The following is a 20,676-nucleotide window of genomic DNA, read 5'->3' as shown; positions in this document are numbered from 1 at the left end:
TCGTTGTCTTCGTTCCACAATAACTGAATTTGCTTATTTCCATCTTTTGGAGTGTCAATTTTTGACAGTTATTGTTTTTATTTATTATCTTCTAGTACTTGCTCTTTAGAGAATATGTAAGTCAAACAACTTGTCCATCCAATTTAATGGGTCTTTAAACCATTGATACTATAGGCAGGAGAGTTGATGGAATATTTGACGGTAGCGTCGTTTTTCCTCGGATATTTATTGAGTTTCTTATCTGCTATTCAATTTATTCAGTGTTAACATTGCGTTTGCTGTTACCTAAAATGAGGTCACCATATTTGAAAATATGAAAGATTTTGGGTCACCAAGATTAATGTCTGTAGCTTCAGAGATATTTCACAAACGGTTGGTGAACCAATGTGATTCGTTGTTAAGTATAAAGTAGTGTTTACATCATCCATCAAAGCGTAGCTCGTAGATATCATTTATGTTTTGGCCTGTGCAGTTACACGATTACAAAAGGGGTCTCCAATCGGCCTTTGTCTTGCAGCATACTGGTTTACACACATAGAAAGCCAGTCACAGCTCAATATATAGAACTTCACAGTGAAGAAGATGAAGAAAAAAGAAAACGTCAGTGAAACAATGTGAATCGACACACACACACACACACACATACACACACACACACACACACACACACACACACACACACACACACAGAGCCGGCCAAAGTGGCCGAGCTTTTCTAGGCACTACAGTCTGGAACCGCGCTGTTGCTACGGTCGCAGGTTCGAATCCTGCCTCTGGCATGGATGTGTGTGATATCCTTAGGTTGGTTAGGTTTAATTAGTTCTAAGTTCTAGGGGACTGATGACCTCAGAAGTTAAGTCCCTTAGTGCTCAGAGCCATTTGAACCATTTGAACACACACACAAAACCTTCCACATAGAATTAATAAGTTTTAGGCATAGCCATAATAACTTCCAAATCGTAATTTTTGCTTAAATAATTTGTCTACATTAAGTTGTATACGTTTGCAGATGACAAATTGTGAACAGTCACTGCAAATACGTAATACATCAGGAAAACCAAACCATATGGTAAAAAGGTGTGAATTCATAATTTTATGTGTTCCTTCAAAAATATTTGATTACGATTTAAAAACTAATATTTACATGTTTAGAAATAGTAAAGAACATTCTTTATGTTTAACAGCCATAAAATAATAGCCCACTGATGATACTGCAACTGCAGTGAAATATATCTGGGATAAAAACCAAAACTGAGTTTTGCTACAGGCGAAACCCATCCAAAAACATATGTATTGTTAAAGCAAACATGGACAAAACAACTTCAACCGAATGGTGATTAATTCATTTCAATGTGTGCAAAATTACGAAGCGTCCGCCAGAGACGTCTAACAAGTGAGAGACAGAAGATGACTACACGGTCTTCAGACAGCAATGGTCAGAGATTCACCGGGCAACATAAGAACAACGGATTTCGTTTGTGCGGAAGGTCGTCTACTTTGAAATAACGTAAATTCAAGAGAGTTTATAAATGCTCTATTCCGAACAAGCTTTTCTTCCTTTTAGACAATGCTCACGATCCCGTAATTTCTAAGTTTAAGTTGAAGATCATGTCAGAACGAAAGAGGTTTATAAAGAGGCAAACGGAAACGTAGCTGTTGATAGAGCAAGTTGCCGTGTTGCTGAGGTAATATCGAAGAGTATTAGGCTTCACAGAAACACAAAATTCCTGAAAAACCGATGTTAATCCCGTTGTTGAAGAGAAATGGCCATAAAAATTTTCAGCAGTCGAAACGGTTAGTTTAATTGCCAGTGTGAGGAAACAAATAGAGGAAATTGGTGGCGAATTGAAATACATGCTTGGATTGAGTGATATTTTTAATTAACGTGTTCCTTTCGTTATAGACGAGAGTGCAGTCGCTTCACAGTAATACCAACCTGTAATAAGATTCTCTTGCGAAACTGCGGAAGTCTGTATACAGTATTCTTAGATTTTACTACAGAGTTAAAATTGTTGTTTAAAAGCATGCAATGTTGAAAGTTGCCTCTTTCTCAGCATTTTTCTTTCCTCATAGTATATTCTGTATTTTTTTACGTCACGAGGTTTACACTTACTATAATCTATGAGCTCTTGCTCTAACCAACTTCGATATATCGATACGAAGTCTTTAGTCACCTCTTTGCTCGATCGCTATGACAAACTGCAGTTTTTGGGGAGTCGGTTTGCTCTCGACCAATAGTGTTCGCTTGCGGGTGTGGAACATATGTTTTGGTCTCGCCTGAAGGCAGTTCGCCATTGCTTTTACTCTCCGTCACTTCTGGCTTGGTACTGGTGTAATGTAATCGAAGAAGCTCTTTGTTCCGTGTTTCAGATGTTGAAAGAGAAGCTGCTTTTGTCTGGCGAGATCCACACCACTGAATAGATATTGCAATACAAGAGGATTAATTACACGGAACCAGATTAATTTAGGGATGTTAGCTAGAAGTGCTCAGCACGTAGGTATTGCGGCGTATTTCTGCGCACAAAGCTGCTCAAGAGATGCTCTTACTAAATACTTGGAAGCTGATTATTGGCCCACTGATCGCTTTATTCAGTTACGCGCTATTGTAAATTCATCGACGTTAATTTTCAGTGAAAATATACTACCTCCAGGAACCAGGATTCCCTGTCTCAGATGATGTTGCTTTCGTTCGTAAAGTAGAATGTAGCTTGGAATATCCTTGCTGGGTTGTAAATTTTTTCTGTTGCCTCAAAATTCAATATATCCGTTATTAAAATCATGTCTCATGATTTTATTTACCATAATCATATCATCCTTTGTACTTGATTTGTCTGAATTTACAGCGCCATTATGGTGACACCTTATGAGTTACGTATACGAGTCACAGTTACTCTGAGAAACGGCACCTCAACTGCACATGTGATACTGGAAATTACAAATAATAATAATCCGAATTTCTTCACAAGCAAATCATACTAGGTTAGAAGTGCTGACAAAACGAAGGTCATCGTTTGCTGATTTGATGACTTGAGACGGGTTAGGAATGCAACTGATCATTCAGCTAACTATTTTCTGGATTCTGAATTTGTACGTACACGAAAAGGGAGACTTCCATAGCACAACAGGACACTATAAGCGAAAAGGCAACGCATGTTCCAACTGATCTATTGCGTTCGCGAAACAATTTCGTTCCTGTGCTGGTTACAGATATCAAATAAGCAGGCCAACATTTCATTCTGTTGCGCTGAATTTATGAAAGAGTGTGCTGTGTGTCTCCTTCTATTTTGTTACGAGTGAGGACGCATTATCGACCTTGTTCCTCTGGGCGTTAGAAATTTACATTCTGCGAATCTTCAAAATATTAGGTATTATATTTCACTGTCTACAGTCTCGACGTCTTTTTAAGCACACACACACACACATACACACATGGCTGTCAATAGATTTATTTTTCATAATTAGTACAGATATTTGGTTTTAACCCAATTTCTATCAGAGTTACCAGAATATAAATGAATACTACTTCTTTACTCAATACAATTAAATTTAAGTTGGAAAAGTTTCTTGTCTTAGGATATGACACTTCCGCCAGTATGCGCGAAAACGACAAGACCGTATTAAATGATTTTTGAAATTTAAGCCAAAAATACAACTATTTGTTCCGAAGTAACCTCTGTCTCTTCTGTAACACGCAGATAAATCTTTTCTCCCTCCCCTATTCGTGTCTCGTTATCCCTCCCACCCTCTCTCGCGCTCGCTCCCCCCTTTCTCACCCTCTTCTCTCTCCCTCTCTCCCTCTACCTCTCTCTCCCTCTCCCTCTCTCTCCCCTCGGTTCTTCGTGCTACCCTCTTTGAAGAAATATTCAGTAGATACGGGAAAGAAATCTGAAGGCTTTCATCGTCTGGCAATATTTAATATTTGTAGAATATGTTTCCGTGTCGAACACCACCTTCTGGGGCGAGAGCTGTGCTTGACTTTCCTCCGAAGCCGTGTGATTGCATTCAGCTCTGTGCGGAAATGCGTTTACCGGTGCAGTGTAATCCAGGGACCTCCGGCTGAGACGGCTCTGAGACGTGGGCTTAGGTCGCTGTCGTGCTTTTCCTTAGCGTGTCCGGGTCTTTAGTTTTTGGTGGTGCTCTATGGACACACAAACATAATTTACCCCTGAACATGACGTCTGCCTTCCACGAATTGTTAATTAAATTATTTGCGTTTTAATCAGAGAGTACATACATTCTGGCGAGACAAGTACGGCGGTATAACATTTTCTAGTAATTTCAGACAAATATTTTCCAAAGAAGCTAGAATGTGAACGATGTACGACGATGATGTCAGTCTGTTCAGAGTTGTTAGTGGGCTGAAAGGATATATTTATGACATATTGTAATGTCAAACCAACATCAAATGTTATCATCATTTAAACCATGTATTTCAACAAAGGGCACAGGTTAAGAAAACAGTAACGGGCACAAATAACTGAAACAAAGTTTTCCATTACTTTTGTTTGACAATAAAGTTACAAAATTGCCCCACTGGGCATTTAAACTACCTTGAAACTATGGCGCGACGGCCTTAATTTTAGAAACGAAAAAAAATTCAGAAAATATAAAATGTCAAGACGAGACGCTACCTATTATCTCCGGCAATAAAAAAAAGTCCGGTGCCGTAGTTAACTTTGCAATTCAGTGACTGAATAAACGAAGTTCAATTTGGCCGCTGTGGCCTGTACTTTCCCAGTGCCCCACCCCGATTTATTTCCTAGAAAAAAAAAAAAAAAAAAAAAAAAGTTCAGTATCACGGAAGTCTATTCCGTGCTAGATCAGTCACTGCTGACAACCCGTGGTCGAAATGTTCAGTACTGGTAAATCCCTGAAGCCACGCAATTCAGATTACTCGCCTTTCCTCTTACAAAACTGACTCGTAACACTAAACACAATAAATAAAACCCAACATGGCGATAAGATGACAAAACGAGGGCACTAATGCCAGTGCCGTTACAGCCCCCGGAGTTAGAAAAAGGGGGTTGGTGGGCGGGGGCGATGACGGGATCCACCACATTGAATAAACTACTAAACCAAAAGAATGAGTAGTTAATAGCAGGAGTAAGGAAACGTAGCCAAGCTTAAAACCATATTACGATGTTAAAATGAGGGGTACCAAACTGGCATAGAATAACTGACCGCTTCGACACTTAGAAAGAGAAAAACAGCAGTTACCTAAAATAGCTACTAGATTACCATTATGAAAGTTAGTGAGTGGCAACCTCCATTGACCGCTTAGGTCCTTAGAATGAAGGAAACTGCAGTTAAATGAAACAGTTAACAGATTACAATTACATAGCTTGGCGAGAGGCAATCTCCTCGGCGAAGACGTTTCAGGACAGTGTGGGATGTAGATGCACAGCTGCAAAGACAATATGGTCGAAGAGTCCCACTGGCGGGATACCACACTGTCGGTGACGCAGAAACAGACTAAAGGCGGGTCTATGTCCGAGCCACCATTACACGCTCAGCACTGCTGCAGTTACAGCGCTCAGCACTGCAGGTATCACAAAAAATAGTAGAATAGGAAAGTAAATTCAGAAGAATTGCCGATCAGGGACTAAGAGGCCTAAACAGCCAGAAATTTGCGACTCAACTCGGTTCCTCTCCGATTTAAGAAAACCCTGGGGAAAGATACAGGTGGGGCAGTGAGACTCTTGCACAGCCGGAACGATCATTCTCTTTGGTAAACGTTTGATCTGCCCTTTCAGAGAAGAAACGGATTTCTTGCAGTCAAAATTCACATTAGGCGGTCAAGCAACAAGCAGACTTAATTCCACTGCTACGATTCACCTGCCGAGCGCAACTAGATTACCACAAGGCACATTAATGTATTCCGGTAGCTCTACACTAAGAAAAGTGTTGTACACATTCAAACCTCCAAACAACCAAAGTCAGTATGCCTCGCTACAAATTCGAGCACGTGCTCCAAATTCGAGCCAGTGTCCCCTTAGTACCGAGAGAGGACGATGTCTCCACTCAAGCACCGCTCAAGTAGTGGTCCGAGCTTACTACCCCCACAGCAATGCCTCGCTTCCCCAATTTCCACACCACAATCTTGGCCCTGGATGAAACAGCGCCTTATATACCGTGGTTGCTCAAGTGAGCCTCCAAGAATTTGTCTGTGAGGAGATGCCGCAAAAGAAAGTTAACCGGATTTCGGCACTATCTCTCACAGAGACCCAGGAACCATGAAGTGAATTTACTACTCCACTCCGCCTACGCTTTTAACGTGACATTGCGGCTCCACAAAAAACCATGATCCGTACTTTACCCTTAAACTACTTACGACCAAGACTATAATGCCTCGCTAACTTCTGATGGGAGTGTTGGATGTTGCGTCCTGCCCTCCTCCAATTCCACTGAATAATTTCCAAATTAACCTACTCTAGCAAGAGATCATTAACAGACCAAAAGGAAGATAAAGGGTAATTCACTTGATATGCAGGCACAAGTGCTGCTTTTTAATTAGGATTAACTCGCTCCGCAAAGGAGGGTTGCGGATAGCATATAGTTTTAGTGATATGGTTAAGAGAGTTGTTCTCAAATCAAATTCTCTTACAAGTAGTAGCTGGAGCATTATCACTTACAAGAGACCTTGGTGGTCCAAAGGTGGAAAAAATACTAAGTGGTGGCGGATGGTCGAAGGAGCCGTAGCACTGTTGTTCGAAATCAACCAGCAAAAAGAGGAAAATGCATCAACAACAACCAGGACATACCTGTTCCCAGCACAAATATGAGGGATGGGATCTACATTCTCAATAAAATGTTTCTGCACAGGACAATCCTCCCTAGTCGACTTCAAAAGCTCCTTATGTGACTTAGAATTCTTGCAGCGTTCACAATCTCACATCAGTATCCAAATATCCTTATAGAGCATAGACTAAGTAACATGTTCCTTAACCTTAGAAACGGTTTTATGATTACCCAAGTGGCCACCTACAATGTTAACGTGAAAATAACGGAGTACGAGACTAACATCTTCCAATGGCAAACAAATCTTTGGATCAAGCTCGACGCGGCGATTAAAACAAATTAGCCCTTTATTCAGGCTACATCGAGACCTAGTGGTGGACCTGCGGTCGAGGAGTCGCCGGCAGGGTAGCTCAGCGAGTCGGTCAGACGGTTAGCTGCCCTCTGCAATAAAAAAAAACGGAGTTAATGGATCATCGGTGGACTTGAACAAGCGTCATGGGACGTCTGCCCCGAACAAGTAGAACGAAAATTTACGGACAAAATGAGATGGAAGAAGGTAGAATTTTTGATTTGCAATCAAAACGTCAGTGGCTCCGGGTTCGAACCCCGCCACGACTAAATATTTTTATAAAAATTTTCAGCAATGGGCACCGAAACTTCCGGCATAAGAAGTCACCCCATTCCGCCAACGGCCTCGTCGAAGAGGGTGGAGGGCCCGACTGTGTATCTACAGGACATGTTGCTAGCAACTGAAAATGTTTCAACATTACTTCTCCATTGACAAAAGATTCCGAACTAGTCCCTCATTTACATCTCTGGGACGGGACAGCCAAGGGGCATGTGACCATGAGAAAAAGGTGAATAACCAACGAAAGGATAATGTTCTACGAATCGGGGCATCGAATGTCAGAAGTCTAAACTAATCTGAAAAGGGAAAACCGAAGGCTTTATCTAGATATAGCGTGGACAGAGATGTGAAGTGATGGGAACACAACGATTTCTGGTCAGATGAGTATAGGGTAATATCAACAGCTGCAGAAAATTGTATGATAGAAGTATGATTCCTTATGAATGAAAAGGTAGGGCAGAGACTGAGTTACTGTGTACAGTTCAGTAAGAGGGTTATTCTCATCATCATCATCTATTCCATACACGGATAGGTGCTCTACCGGTAACGCACTTGGCCACGAAAGGAAAATGTCCATAGTTAGAGTCTCGGTCCGGCACACAGTTTTAATCTGCCAGGAAGTTTCAAACTTTTGGTTATCTGATCTACAGTCAACCAACGAACGGAAGTCTCCATTCTTGGATTTAATTACTAGAGACGTGGGTGATGGATACTGCGGTATAGAGGGTCTGCTCACTCCATCACGTGACACTCCAGCAAATCAAGGAAAGTAGGTTGCTCATTTTCGCAGCACATGACCTGTATGGAGCTTGACGAACTCTCACGTCAGTAAGGATAATCTTATATTGAAACTTATTCGTTATCCCAGTTTGTCGATTAGGACTTCTTATCGCGGTACTCGGGATTGGGTGTTTTGTTAAATATTATATATGCAATGATTAACAAAAAAATAGTTACTGAATATTGCAATATTATTTACTGTGTTAAATATTGTGGGCTAGCATGAGACTCTGAAAGAACCCAATACCACGATAACAGACGTACGTGCATCAGCTATTCGGATGTACGCACGAAATAATATCTTATACACAGAGCGCGACTCACCGCCTTCTAACAGATAGTTCGCGTGATCGCTGCTATTATGGGGAGAAAATATGCGTACTTTTACGCAAACTGTAATGATTAATTTGGTTCTCAGAGACTACTGGTCATTTATGTACCAACTTTCACAAATAAATGGAGATTCTTATTAAACAGAATATTTTTCTGTATTTACTATTCGTTATCTGCAAGGCCAAAACTGAGGAGAATCTCATCTGCCGTTAAGCGGCCAATCTTAAACATACTTAACTCATTCAGTTCGAAAACATTAATGAATGGAACTTGTCTTTACTTTACTAACTTTGAAGCTATTAAAAGATCAGAATAGAGAAGTCTCCCGCATTTACATTTAATATTACAGACTGAATTTCTAACTAAAACATATCGTCAGCGTAATGGGCGACCAAATGCTGCTAGTGAAAGAGAGCTCCCCGCAGCACGAAGTTCTAAAATAGAGATATTCATTACAAATGTTCAAATGTGTGTGAAATCTTATGGGACTTAACTGCTAAGGTCATCAGTCCCTAAGCTTACACGTTACTTAGCCTAAATTATCCTAAGGACAAACACACACACCCATGCCTGAGGGAGGACTCGAACCTCCGCCGGGATCAGCCGCACAGTCCATGAATGCAGCTCCTGAGACCGATCGGTTAATCCCGCGCGGCATTCATTACAATTAATGGTGGTTATTATGGGAGGTTCTCACTATTTGAATAAACAACACTTTCTACTTACAGACTTACATTAAATATCAGACTGTGATACAATGGCGGCCTTCCGTTAGATAAAATAAGCTAGGAAAAAAATATATAACTCAAAAAACATTATCTCTGTTCTTCTTCACCTCCATCACACAGATACTATAAACAAAAGACTATTTGTTAAACGCATCGCTGTTTGCGAACTTTACAGATAATAAACTACGCTTTTTAATATTTGATAGTCTTCGCTCACATGGACATAGTCTTTCAGTAATTTATAGTTCACACGTCACTATTTTTAACACACAAAAACCTCTTTTAATTTTTCTCGAAATGTCAATTTATGTGACGTTCCGTCACATGGGCCCCCTGTTGATGGTGTACGTAACTTTGTTTATCTTTTTATGTACAGTCTCACTGCCATATCACAGTATTAGTTAGGTGTTAATGTTCACATGAGTATGGTAGGTACATCTGGATTCAATTCACAATTATGTGTGTCATATACAGTTAATGTGTTATAGACATGTTCCGATCTCTCCTCATCAAAACCGGTAAGTACATTTATTAGGTGTAACCCTACTTTTTAGCAAGGATGTGAACAATCCGGAATCCTACAGATTCGATACGAACTTGCTTACGCTCCCTCATTCGGGTTACAGGCGTAAGAAAAGACGGGTCAAAAACCCCACCTGGAGCCTTCTGATTCTTCACATCCAAGCTATTTAAATTCCTACTTACTTTTATGTGGATAGTATAGCAATCGAATTAATTAAGAAAGAAACATATACATACAGGGTGGTCCATTGATCGTGACGGGGCCAAGTATCTCACGAAATAAGCGTCAAACGAAAAGACTGCAAAGAACGAAACTTGTCTAGCTTGAAGGAGGAAACCAGATGGCGCTAAGGCTGGCCTGCTAGATGGCGCTGCCATAGGTCAAACGGATATCAACGGGGTTTTAAAAATAGGAACCCTCATTTCTATTACATATTCGTATAGTATGTAACCTCCCCACAAAAATAATAAATAACTATTATGGATAATGATTCTGATTTTAGTGTAACCTCAGAACAAAATTGGTTCCGATTTATAACCTCCCTACAGAAATTCATTCACATTTAACCTCCACACAAAATTTGTTTCCCATTTAATGAACCCACAAAATTCTTTTCTCATTTAATGTAAGCTCAAAGCAGAAAAAATCCTAAACCTCGTAATAAAAAATAAATTCATAACCTGGTAAATTTTGGACGACAGCAGTGCTGCGTCATGGCCCTGTAAGATCATTCTGAATAAAAAAAGGAAAAATTCATATCTTCGCCGAATATATCTGCTCTTACAATAAATTTTTCCGGCACAGCTCTGTGCAATTCTGGCCGATAGATTTGTCACTTATGAAAGGATGCAACTGATTTTTCTTTTGCAACAATCGGAATGATCATGGATTGGAGAAATTAGTAAATTCTTTAAATTGAAATGAATGCTCGTAAAAAATTTACTTTATATGACAAAGATTATTGTTAGGACATTTTTAAAACATTTGCGTGGGAGTTCAGATAACATTACTAGATATGTGCGAGGCTGCTTTTTACCTTATACAATAATACTCAGGCTCCGGCATCGCTGCACCACGACCGGCGCAGTCAACACGATATGCCATACCAGACCAGAGCAGACTCCAGTCTAGCGCAGACTAGCAACAACTTACTGCTACAGCTACACAGTACCTACTCAGTCAACAGTGCTCTCTGGTCAGCGATTCTCTTATACCTAGCATATCACAGGCAGCGCATGAGCAATACATCGAAATTACATCTGCTCGGACCTCTTACATAAAATTACATCTGCATTATATCTGCTCGGACCTCTTACATAAAATTACATCTGCTCGGACCTCTTACATAAAAATTACATCTGCTCGGACCTCCTACATAACCCTCCACTGGGGGGTGGGGGGGGGGGCAAAATTTGGCAGCTTTGGGAGTCAATAGACTTGCCATGAGCAACAAATTTTTCTTAAGTAACTAAGTTTACAGTCACAAAGTACGCACACACACACACACACACACACACACACACACACACACACACACATATATATATATATATATATATATATATATATATATATATATATATATATATATATGCCTTGTATGCATTTTATGTCATTTGTTACAATATGTTTTGTAATCATTGCGTTTACATTTTGTCATTGCTTGATATGTTCTGTACTCAGTGCATGCGCACTCTATTTTATTTCATGTTCTACACTTATATATATATATATAAGTGCAGAACATGAAATGAAATAGAGTGCACATGCACTGAGTACAGAACATATCAAGCAATGACAAAATGTAAACGCAATGAGTACAAAATAAATGGTTCAAATGGTTCTGAGCACTATGGGACTCAACTGCTGTGGTCATAAGTCCCCTAGAACTTAGAACTACTTAAACCTAACTAACCTAAGGACAGCACACAACACCCAGCCATCACGAGGCAGAGAAAATCCGTGACCCCGCCGGGAATCGAACCCGGGAACCCGGGCGTGGGAAGTGAGAACGCTACCGCACGACCACGAGATGCGGGCACAATGAGTACAAAACATATTAACAAGTGACATAAAATGCATACACACTGTAGTACAGAACATATCACACAATGAAAAATGTATATGCAATGAGTACAAATAATATTAAAAAAAATGACATAAAGTGCATACACACTGTAGTACAGAACATATCAAGCAGTGACATAATGTATACACAATGTGTACAAATCATATTAACAGATGACATAAACTGCACACGCACTGTATATATTTTTTACCATTTTACCAGAACTAGGATATGCAATGAGTACAAAACATTTTAATAAATGACATAAAGTGCACATGCACTGTATATATCTCTACCATTTTAGAAGAACAAGGAAAGGAAAGGGAAGGATTGCATCATGGTTGTAGCATAGTAGGTTGCACGTAGCTGCACTGAAAGTCCATATCTTTCTACAGGAGCACAACTTCAAGTGAGACAATCTGAAGTTCTCTTCCCTGAAGTATTAATCAGTGTAGCCAAGACACTGAAGTGTCATATTAATATTCAATGTTATCATTTTGGTAGTAAATTAAGTACACCAAACAGTGGGATCATGATAACATCTCCATCGTTCAAGGTGGTGGACAGCATGATGTGTCAACACCACACTCTTTCACCTACGTAGAATTAGTGCAAAAACCAAATATGGTGCTCCATGATCATAAGGATGGACAGGACAAACGGATATTGCAGTAATTTCAGGTAATTAGGTCAGAAGGTGAAGGACATTAAGTCTTATGCTAGTCATCATTGAGAATTACAATAGTCTATCAACCGATTTGAGTAATTGGTGGCACTCATTGCCTAGTTACTAAACATTTCTGTATTATGTATGAAGTATTACAGAATATTATTCATAAGTCATCTGATTACAGTGAACATTGGCACTCATTGGCTAGTTACACATCATTTTTATGCATTATTCAAAGCAAGAGTTAATTAATTGCATACCATTTACATAATTCATCTAGTTATAATAATCATTGGCACTAATTGGCCAGTTACAAAACATCAGAAGTCATCAGTCAAAACAGGAGCTAATGAGTGTAGCATCAAGCTACTGGTATTCATATATAATAGCGTGTAAGTGACATAAGACAAATTTAAAATATAAGGAACAGTGGCATTCATAGGCCAGTTACTAATCATATAGCAAGTATTGAATATTACAAAACACTGTTCATAACTCATCTGATTGCTGTAATTATTGGCACTCATTGGCCAGTTACAAACCATTTCTTATGCATTATTCAGAAGTCATCATTCAAAACAGGAGCTAATGAGTGTAGCATCAAACTACTGGTATTCATATATGATATCATGTAAGTGACATAAGACAAATTTAAAATATAAGGAACAGTAGCATTCATTGGCCAATTACGAAGTATTCATATAGTTTTATAAAACATTATTCAGTATTATTCAGCAGTCATCATTCAAAATGAGAGTTAAATATTAGCATAGCATTTATAGAATATAACAAAAATATTATTTACAGAAATTATTGGCATAGCATTTATACATTGTTACAAAACATCATTCAGTATTACTTAAAACTCATCATTCAAGTGACATAGGACATTTTAAAAATGTAACGCACTGTAACTATTACTCAAGGTCTGTGATTAGAAAACATCATCCAGCATTACTCAGAACTCTCTTAAACTGGTAGCATTATTTGGGACTGGTAATACATTTTTTTGTGCCAGCAATGCATTGTGTTAGGATCGATAATTAATTGCTTGGGCATGAAAATATTTGCTTTTGACTTATTGCTGCAAATAAGGATTAGCAACATCATTCGTCATGAATCAGCTGTAGTAAGGTTATGAAACAAGTAGAGTATATGTGTACACATTCATGAATGACACACACAAATGGGTAAAAGAATGGAAGTACTAGAACAGATTTAATAACTAACTACTTATAGCACATTAATTTCATGAATGGCTGCTCCTAGAAAAAATAAAAAATGGATTATTGAGCTGAAAGAAGAAAAGCATATTATGCTGAAAAGTAGTGAACTTCGAATTAACAGGTAATGAAATGTGTACTCAATATGTATGTACTCTAGCTGTCCTTTCCAAAACATTCAGTCATTATACCATGTGACATAAGACATACTGTTAAAACGAACTGCAACAAATACTTAAATAACTACATAGCATCTCTTAACTAATAGTAAATATATAAACTTCATCATTATTCTCATCTGCAAGGAAAAAAACTTCGTTATTCATATTACCGTAACTTCATTACTGTCATCACCTGCAAAGAATAACTTCATTATTCATTAGCATATTCTCCATATAACTATTCATCACCATTCATTATCAGCTGCAAAAAAGAAACTTCATTATTCATATTACCATTTACTTCATACAACTATTCATAGTATAGAGTTGCTTATTTCTAGCATATTTCATCACTAAAACTAAGATGCGTAGTACTGTCTGACAGCCTGCATCAATCGCCTCGTAATCTGAAAGAGAAAATTAGTTAAGACTGCTATCATACGATGTGTATAGTATATTCTTGTTAATGCTTGTTAATTCTGATCCATTTACTCTTCATGACGAGGTATTGCATCTTCTTTCGTTCATTCCGAAGGTGAAATTCCCATTTCATAGTAATCCACTGTGGTTTGTTTAATTTATTTCTTTTACACATTATTGCTTTCTGAAAATGATGAATAAGGATTAATATCTTGCATTTAAATCATATACCCATTAAATAAAAGCTGGTTTCTAGTGATATAATTAAGCTACAGCATAGCTTGACAGAAAACGTATTATGTCAAAAACATAGACAGTGTTCAGGCGCAGAAATGTACACATAGTATCATAATGTAGTAGCAAAAAAAAAATGTAAAATAGTCACGATGTTGAGATATCATAAGGCAAAATGTCAAAGTCAACTGGTGTTTGTAATATCTTAAGGATTTCGTAGTGCATACAAACAAAACAGGAAAACAATCATACATACACGAAAAATGGAAAATGTGCACGGTCTGATATATATAACGACAAGAAATGACTTTATTTGTGTTCAGCTTGTATGTTGTGTAGTCGATAGAGGCGGGAGTTGAAAACTTTAATGGAGAAAGAATTTGATAAAATTAATATGTCAATAGATAGAATTGATTATTGGTCATAAAATATGTAAGTTTATCTGAAAAAATGTGCACGGTCTGATGTGTAACGACAAGAAAAGCGACCTGCTAAACTTACCTTGCCGGGCACTTGCCAAGAAAAAATATGATCATCATCAGTAAGTAGTCACATAAATATAATTGCATCATTGGTCATATAAAAATCAGAAAATGGCATTACAGTGTGATAAATCATAAAGTATGTTCATTCAATAAAGGGTTTAATATTGTAGACATGGTGATTGCCTTTACTTTTTCTGGTTCTCAGAGTTTCGATGTGTACTACATTGGGGTGAGGAATGCTGCGAATTCTGTATGGACCTGCGTATAGAAGCTCACATTTACTACATCTACTCTTTCCTCTGTTGGAAAATAATGTGTGCGTACTAATATCTTCTGTCCAAGGTGAAAGTCACGGCGTGTACAAACCTGTTTTTGCTATCTTCTCCGGCAGTATATTCCACACAGTTTACCAATTTCTTTCATTAGTCGTTCACAAGGGTTCGAAGAAGCATGATACTTGGATATATAGATCGGAGAAATGTCTCTTGTTCCTAACATACGTGTCCATATAACAGATTGAAACTGTGATCCATTGTCGGAAATTACTTTCAATACATGCCCTACATAGAATAAAAAATGTTTTACAAATGCATTCGAAACAGATTTAGCAGTAGTTTTGCGTAACGGAGTGAAGGTAACAAATTTCGAAGTGAGTTCAACAGCGACAAAGATGTAACAAAACCTCTATTAAATCTCGGAATCGGACCAAAAATGTCTACAGCGCCCATGTGTCTCAGTTTAACAGGTACAATGGGATGTAACGGAGGAATATGTGAAGTCGTGTCTGACTTAGCTTTCTGGCAAAATTTACACGACGCTAAAACTCGTCGAATACGTTTCTCCATATTGGCCAAATAACAGTTCTGTCTCAGTATAAGAAAACATTTTCTGGCTCCATAATGTGCGTAACTTAAATGAGTATTCTAAATTAATTTGTTAACAAGCTCGTCAGGAATACATAGTAACCGATTGTTGCTGTCAGGGTGACAGCGGCGAAACAGAATATTATTGCGTACAGCGTAATGGTTTCTAGTGGTAACATTATTCCTATCTTGCGAAAGGTGTTTAACTTCTTTCAATACGTTGTCTTTACTCTGCTCCTGTGCTATGTCTCGTAATGACGACGAAATGAAATTTTCAAATGCTCATTGTTGAATATACATGACGATGAAATTTGCTTTGCAGAAGTTGGTTGCGATGTCTTGCTGATTGTTTCTGAGAAAACGGGATAGTGCGTCTGCTACAATATTTTGTGTACCGGGAATGTGAACAATTGTAAAATTAAATTCCTGTAAATAAAGTTTCCATCTGCTTAACCTGTCGTGTGTAAATTTTGCGGAAAGTAAAAACTGTATAGCTCTATGATCTGTGTAAACGGTAGTGTGTCTTCCATAAAGAAAATGCCTAAATCTCCTAAATGCCCATACAACACATAATGTTTCAAGCTCTGTAACAGAATAATTGCGTTCAGCAGGTGACAGAATGCGACTCGCAAAGGCGATGTTTTTAATTACTGTAGAACCATCTTCTTCAATTTCCTGAAAAATGTGTACACCTAAAGCGGTGTTAGAACTGTCGGTGGCAATGGAAAAATTTCTAGTAAGATCTGGATGTGATAAAAGTGGTGCATCCAACAAAGCTTGTTTCAGATTGACAAATTCAGAATGTGCTTGGCTATCCCAGGAGCAAATAGTGTTTTTACCCGTCAATTGACGTAATCTAGGGGTGTCTAATGCAGAGTAATGAATAAATTTACGAAAAAAGTAAATTAATCCAAAAAGCTGCGTAGTTGATTCTTCGTCGTAGGAACAGTAATGTCACGTAAAGCTTGAAGTTTTTCCGGGTCAGGCGCAATGACTTCTGCTGAAATTACATGTCCAAGAAATTTTATAGAAGTTTTGCCAAAGTGGGATTTACTGAGATTAACTGTGAGTCCTTGTGCACGAAAAGTTCGTAACAGTTGTTCAAGAATCAGATTGTGTTCAGACCAGTTAACTTCTGCAATAACGATGTTGTCTACATACGTTGTGATTCTGTCTTTCATGCAAAAGTGTGTATCGGATGTCGTCAAAACTAATACCATTTTCGTGAACAAGATTCTGTGTGTCAAAAGTATGGCTTACGTTGCTGGAAGATGCAACCTGTACGGTATCTAGTCAAATTCTTTCTGACTTACTGTTATTTTCATGAAGATGCTGTGACATTTCAACTATTTGTACTGTTCTGTTATTTCTTCCTGACATATTACGTTCGGGATGATACCGACTGTCTGGTTCATTCATGATAATCTGTTGTTGTGGTTGATTTTGCTGCTCGTAAGACCGACTATTATTAAACGTACGCTGAAAATTGTGCTCATTACTTTTACGCCTGTCATGATAGTCATTACTATACGGCGCGTTGCGGTACGAGTTAAAATGATGTGTTTTCTGTACATAGTTATTTCCTTGTTGCTGTGCGTTATTATTTGGTGGAGCCAACGCTATACGTATAGGCGGCGAAACATTAAAGCTTGGTTGACCTTGCAGACATTGTTGGTTAGGTATGCAAACTGGCTGGTTTTGTTGCTGTTGTAGGGAAAAGCCTCTATTGTTACCAAAATGTGGTTGCTGATAATTTTGACGATTGCTCAAAATGTTGTACATACTGATGATTACAATTTTGTCTGTTATTAAAATTACGCCGGTAGTTGTCATTTCGGAAGTGTCTAAAGAAAACTGTCACTTTCGGTAAAACTTGTCGTATCTGGCTTTCTTTACTCATCCTTAATCCTAGATAGATCGATAGTTGAAGAGCAGTTTTGATATATGTAAAGGATAGTAGAAGAGAAGGCAGCAGTGCAGAAAACCAAAGATGAAACAGCACTACAACGGCTCGGGGCCCTGTGCACACTACGGCACATATTCATCGAAGTGTAATGAATCCCCTGAAGTCAATTACGCGCTGCAAATAAATTTTAGTTTCTGCGTTACAGAAAATGCCGATGAAAATTCAAAAGCAAATTGTTGTATCCATGCCAATTCAGGTTTCTGCACTACAGGCCAAGCTGATGAAAATACAAAAACAAATTGTCGTATCCAGTCCAAAGGATGTATTTGTGTTCTGTCATTTTTAAATACCTTGGATTTTTTTACGGATAAAAATTGCTTATAATCAACTTTATCGTCTCTTAATGTGTGAACAGGTTCAGGTTTGTGTAACAATCTGTTTGTCTGTGACTGCTCTGAGTCTAAGTCACGTACTCTCTGTAAATTACTTAAGTTATACTGGCTGTGTGGGTGTGACAAATGTTCGGAATGTGGCGTATGCTGTGACGTGTTAGTGACTGAAACAATTTTCATTTCTGTCACTTTAAAACATTCGTCAATTTGGCTGTTCTGTTGTTCAAATTTCTTATCGACTTCCGCATCCAGCGTGTGTGAAAGTTCTGCTGACATTAATTTAAACTCGTCGCGTGACTGTGTTGCGTTTTCAGAACATTGTTCAGCGACTGCACTAATTTCATCTCTAAGTGATTCTGTTGTGGCTGCATGTGTATTACTTAATTCTTGTGCAACAGATCTAATTTCTTCACTACTGTTCCTAGCATAAGCCTTACTTTCCTCACATAATTGTTCTTTAGTGTCATAACGTTGCACGGAAACGGCTGTAATCTGTTCACTAAGTTGTTTGTTCTGTTCATTAAGGTTGTCGTGTTTTTCGTTCGACTGTTTGAAACTTTCATTAAATTGTTTGCACGATTCATTAAGTTGTTTATAATTATTGTATAGTTTTTCATTAAGTTGTTTGAAATGGTTATATAGTATTTCATTCCGCTGTTTGAAACTTTCATTAAGTAGTTGTTTAACATTTTCATTAAATTGTAGCAATAATGCCATAACTTAATCCATGTCAAAATTAGCTGCTGTATTCTCCGTGCTGTGTGATGGTGTATGTGCATTTGTCACGTTTTGTGTAATCATTAGGTCTGATTCACAAAAAGGTTTGCCAATCGGATGTGCACTGTTGGTCACTACACCGGAATCAAATAAATCTGACGTGTTTTGTGAATATTGTTCACCTTCGTTAGAAACAATTATCTGTTCACTACGTAAATTTTGCAAATTAGGCATGTCAAACTGGGCAGCGTTCATTGTATCAGAACGTGCCGCGTCATCAATTGTCGTTAAATTAACAGAGGACACAATTGAATTTGTTTGCTCATCATTAGCATTAATATCATTATTAGTGATCGGCACGCATTGATTATCTATAATTAGGGGATTATCACTATTAGACTGAGTGTCGCTAGTATTATCTGTTAAATTATTCGAGTCGGCTATTTCACTCATTGCACATCGCGATCTACTGATAACAGTTTTTCGCGGCGTTTTTCACAAATCAAAATTAAGCACAAATTGAAACAAAGACAAAGCGAAATGGAACAAACAATTACAACAAAGAGCAATTAATTGCCGATGATCTGTAAAAGAAAGAGTGACAAATTAGTAAATGCGTTGCGCCAGATGCAAACTACATTTAAGTAAATAAGAGCAGATATATGACTACTCAGAGATTCACAAAGAAATACGATCCTGGCCGGTTGTCCCCACAAAGATAATAAATAATTATTATGGATAATGGTTGGTTGGTGGGTTGTTTAGGGAAGGACACCAGACAGCGAGGTCATCGGTCTCATCGGATTAGGGAAGGACGGGGAAGGAAGTCAGCCGTGCCCTTTGAAAGGAACCATCCCGGTATTTGCCTGGAGCGATTTAGGGAAATCACGGAAAACCTAAATCAGGATGGCTGGACGCGGGATTGAACCGTCGTCCTCCCGAATGAGAGTCCAGTGTCTAACCACTGCGCCACCTCACTCGGTACATGGATAATGATCCTGATTTTTGTGTAACCTCAGAACGAAAATTGGTTGGAACGTCCCCTTAGAAATATTATGAATTACTGTGCTGGTAAACCTCTTACGTTATTTGAGGGCTACGTGCCCTCTGTAATATAAAAACTGAGTTAATCGATCATCAACGAGCTTAAACGGATGTCTTGCGACGTCCGCCCAGAGCAGATGCAACGAACAAAAGCGAACAAAATGAGATTAAAAAAAAAATAGAGGTTAGCATCAGCAGATGTGGAACGAGAGGTCCTTGGTTCAAGTCCTCCCTCGAGTGAAAAGTTTACTTTCGTTATTTTCTATCTTCGGGTTCCACCTCGTTCCGCGACATTTTTGCAATACTTAATTGTGCTTTTTTCCTCCATCCCTTTGAATTCCTTAAATTTGTTTGTTACTTCGCTCCATAATCTATATTTGCGACTTTTAATTGGTTTGGACAGTAGCCTGTATTGGAGCATTTCCTTCATGTAACCCAAAGAAATACCATCAGATTGAAGTCGCAGTATTTCCTCGTCGTGTTCTTCGTACGGATCGTCAACAATCTCATCATCTGGTACATGCAGCCCCGCAGAAATCAGCAAGGTATCGTCATCACCACACGTACTGTTTATCAACAAATGTAGGAAATAATCATACAAATGTTCGACAATCGTTCGATCCCTTAAGGCACTTTCCGATTCCCTACAGTTCGGAAAATATTCATTGACCTTGTTACTGAAGTCGCGAGCTATATTTGTAGGATTCATATTGCCCACGGAATACATCTCATGTCTTTAATGCACTCTCGTCCAAAGTAACGA

The sequence above is a fragment of the Schistocerca cancellata genome, chromosome 3 (genome assembly GCF_023864275.1).
Source record: "Schistocerca cancellata isolate TAMUIC-IGC-003103 chromosome 3, iqSchCanc2.1, whole genome shotgun sequence".
In the NCBI taxonomy this organism is placed as follows: Eukaryota; Metazoa; Arthropoda; class Insecta; order Orthoptera; family Acrididae; genus Schistocerca; species Schistocerca cancellata.
This window is presented reverse-complemented; position numbering follows the sequence as displayed.